This window comes from Aptenodytes forsteri, unplaced genomic scaffold (genome assembly GCF_000699145.1).
Source record: "Aptenodytes forsteri isolate BGI_AS27 unplaced genomic scaffold, ASM69914v1 Scaffold83, whole genome shotgun sequence".
In the NCBI taxonomy this organism is placed as follows: Eukaryota; Metazoa; Chordata; class Aves; order Sphenisciformes; family Spheniscidae; genus Aptenodytes; species Aptenodytes forsteri.
In genome coordinates this window covers 983,969-988,402 of record NW_008795371.1, presented here as the reverse complement: position 1 = coordinate 988,402, position 4,434 = coordinate 983,969, and positions in this window count along the sequence as shown.

Genomic DNA, 4,434 nt, shown 5'->3' with positions numbered 1-4,434 from the left:
TCCCCGGTACCGCCCCGGAGCCGCCGGGCCCGGGCCCGCCCCACGGTCGCGTCGGGCGAGGTGCTGCCCTCTCCGGCGGAGGCGCTCAGGCCCCTCGCTGCAGCGGTGACCCCGCCTAGGCACAGAGGGACTTCAGGTGCTTTGCAGGAGAGTTACGGTTGTCATTATTCGTTCTTCTTATTGGGTAAATACTATTTGTAGCCCTCACTGCTGTGGTGTTAATAAAACATACCTGCCCACCTTGCTCCGAGGCCGATGAGCAATTGGGAAGTGTCAATATCCACAGCTCGTGTCCGAGTCCCACTTCAGTTTACCTAAAAATGTTCTTTGAAAAGCTTTTCTCTGTAACCCTCATAAACAAGAAGCTGAATAAACTGGGACTGCAGTGAAGAATCGCATCCCTAATTCTCAAAATCCTGATCATGCCATTTTGTGGAGAGCATGACAGGCACAAGTGGTTTGTAACAGGGAGGGGGAAAAATACGTCAAGTTTGCTTTACGTTCCCAAGTATCCAATTTAGCATCTGTGGAGCTCATTTGCTATTAAAAGCACAGAAAAGCAACACTTAAACAATACTATTTAAGTAAATACATACTTGCAAAGGACCTACATGTAACATCACTAATGCCTTGGTCCTTCAAAGGATTACTCAAACAAAAAAAGAAGGATAATTACCAGGTGCCTTGCCTTGGTCCTTCAAAGGATTACTCAAACAGAACAGAAAGACAGAGACTGTCAGAGTATGGAAAATACAGATGGCACCCACTTGAATGCAGCCCCACAGCCTGTTCATTAGCATAGACTTCAGGTGGTCCACCCTACACACTGCTGAGGCCCAGCTCTAAGGTCTTGTCAGCCCTAACACTCAACTATGGCTGGTTTATTGTCCTTTCATCTGTTAAACACATCCACCTGTGAGAGTTGCCTACAGCCACAGTTTCTCCAAAAACCAGCTTGGATCCAGGCATTACAATGGGAGTTGAGGTCTGCAGACAATTGGAAGCAGAGGAATTGAAACCCAAAATACTGTCACATAAGCAATAGTTCATACAGCGTGTGCCCTACCACCCCAGTGACATAACAGGTGTCACTCCAGCCCAAGCCATCCTTCCCTGCCACTTCTGCACCTCCTGATACAAGCTGGTTGCTTATACCTCCACCTCTGCAGGTCCGCATGATCAGGTTCACCTTTTTTCATAGTTTCCCATAGGGCAATAGGATTACATGAACACTCTTTCAAAGAGGGCATTTTTCTTGCCCTTCTCTAAGATACATTGCACACACTTTAAAAGAAGTAGTTTTAACATCCTGGTGTTGAGCCAAACAATTGTGCATGTCAGGGAGCCACAAGGGCTAGCTGCATCCTACAGAACAGGGAGCCCAATGCCATAGCAAGGCTGGCAGGACAGGGGCTGGCAGTCAGAACCAACCAGGCATCCAGACTGCCAGAAAAGTTCATGGTGGTGAGGCAGGGCTGAGGTCAAGCCAAGTGTTGTGGTTTAACCCCAGCTGGCAATGAAGCCCCACACAGCTGCTCACTCACTCCCCCTTGGTGGAATGGGGGAGAGAATCAGAAGAGTAAAAGTCAGAAAACTCGTAGGCTGAGATAAAGACAGTTTAATAGGTAAAGCAAAAGCTGCGCGCACAAGCAAAGCCAAACAAGGAATTCATTCACTCCTTCTCATCGACGGGCAGGTGTTCAGCCATCTCCAGGAAAGCAGGGCTCCATCACGTGTAACAGTTACTGGGGAAGACAAATACCATCACTCCCAACATCCCACCCTTCCTCCTTCTTCCCCCAGCTTTGTATGCTGAGCATGATGTTGTATGGTGTGGAATCTCCCTTTGGTCAGTTGGGGTCAGCTGTCCTGGCCGTGTCCCCTCCCAGCTTCTTGTGTACCCCCAGCCTGCTCACTGGTGGGGTGGTGTGAGAAGCAGAAAAGGCCTTGACTCTGTGTCAGCACTGCTCAGCAATAACAAAAACATCTCTGCATTATCAATGCTGTTTCCAGCACAAATCCAAAACACAGCCCCATACTAGCTACTGTGAAGAAAATTAACTCTATCCCAGCCAAAACCAGCATACCAGGAAAGCAAACCCCAGGTCAGGTCCCATGATGGTAACTGTGGCCAGACACAGTGGTTACTAGGCAGGCCCGTGGTGATGTGGCAAAGTCAAACCAGGAAGCCAGGTCACAGGCTAGAACAACAGCAGCCAGGGACAAGCACATCCCTGATAAAGCTCCAGCAGGGACTGATGGGCCGGGGCTGAGCTTAAATGGAACCCCTGGGCCCATGGACAAGGGTGTGGGTGGAGGCCCCAGGTGAGGTCAGTCAGGGCCATTAAGGCCAGTTAGTGCTCCCAGGGCCCTGACACTCTGTGCTGTGTCCCCCTTACTATTCTCATTATGAAACAATGTCAATGTCAAAAAGTGTGGGTCAGACTGCATCCTTATTTGACTACAATGTCAAATAAACACTGCCAGAGCTTAATTCTAGCGGATGCTTCCTGTTTGACACCAATTCTTATGAAATTAGGCTGTCTGAACTAAACAGCATCTTTGCACAAATTGGAGAACTTGGCACCAGGGTAAATCATTTGAAGAGGTTTGAGTTGCTAGGCAGTTAGGACTCAGAGCTTGGAAAGATGGTACAACTTCTATTGCACAGTCAGATGCTCTGCATTGTATCATTTACAGGTCATTGCAGTTAAATCCCTCAGTTCCTTGACCCTGGGAAAACAATAGTTCTCCATCACAAATCCTTTATTTCCACCATGTATTTCCATGTATCCTTTTGTCTCAAATACTTTGTCATCTTCAATTTCTCTAGTTTCCTCCTTTGATTGTACTTTACACCCACTTCTCTGTATTCAGTTTCTCAACACACACTTTCAAATTTTTGCCTTTACCCAATACTCAGAATTTGCAAGGTGTGGATTGTTATTAGAATTCTGGCAATTACCAAATCAGAATTTTAGCATTTTATTCTCCAGTTTACACAACTGGAAATAACTAGATGGTATGTGAGAAGATAGTCAAGTTTTGTATTTGTCCACAATTTGATACATTTCCTATGATATCACCCATTTTTCTTTGAGGTTTTAAGATTTTATAAAAACATATTTGAGATTAAAAGAATATATTCTTTTGCCAACAAAAATAATGGGGACATTTCTGGGTCAAAACACTGTTCTGCTTTAGAAAAAAACCTGTAACATATTCAGTGCATGGAGCCTAAAGACACTCCTATACTGTACACTCACAAATTTCAAGCTGTCATTTATGTCTCCCATTACCCTGGATGACCGCTGTGTGTAGTACAATTCACTGTCTATATTAACCAGTTCATATTACACCAACCTTTTTTTGCATTTTCATTGCAGAGTACTGTTTTTTCTCCCACGAATGCCCAGAATTTTCTAACAGCTTTGTAGTTAATTCTTCTAGTCATTCTGCCCCAGCTAAACTTTTTAATGCTTTTTTTTTAAAACTAGTTTTGTTATTTAAGGTATATTAAGAATATCCCTCAGCAAACTGATACCGATGTACATTTTTCATTTGCACCAATTCTTCCTTACTTTTCTGAAGAGATGCAACTTGCCAACACCTATGTCTATCAATTATTATAACAAGGTCACTCTTCTTCGAGGATGGACTGTCATGGGCAGAACTGCCATGGACATGTAAAAATAGGACATACACTGTAGCTTCCTTTAAAAATTCATTTCATTATTAATCTGACAGGTTACCCGTTTTTTTAACTTCTAAATTCACTACTGTGCAGAATTTATTACTCCATTTAGGATACTGATGACAATCAGTGTTATCAGCACAATAAAATAAACACAGATTTAATTTTGAGGTTAAACTCTGAGAAATGTATTCAGGTTACATCCTCTGTATCTCATCTTTGGGCACTGTCTTATGAACCCAAAACCTGTAACTTTGGGCTGGCTCTAGCATTTATTGAAGTAATGGAAAAACTTACCATCAGAAGTTATAGTGGCTGAGAAGGCTGATTCATAAGATGCTGTCTAACATGTGGAGCGCCAGGCTTTATCAGGATCTTTTACCTGCTGAGATATTGCGGTATTAATATTAGTAGAACTTCTGAGAGAGAAACAACTTGGAGAAAAAAAAAAAGCATGAGGTTTCATTGAGAATATGGAAAGAATGGGGGGGTAGACTACCCCTATGGAGGTTTAAAAATCAAAAGGAATCTTAAGAATTAGGCTTATAAAGGAGCCCTTACTTTTAAATGTTGCCTAGAAGATGTGCCAGGCCTTTCAGATAGGTTGGCTACTTTCTCTGCCTACTGCGTATTACCCTTGGTTAGCTGTACTACCTGACTAATAGGATAATAGATGCTTTTCACCACGTATCTTCCCCCAAGTGGGTCATCTTTCCTGTGGTGTGTGATGCCACGCGATG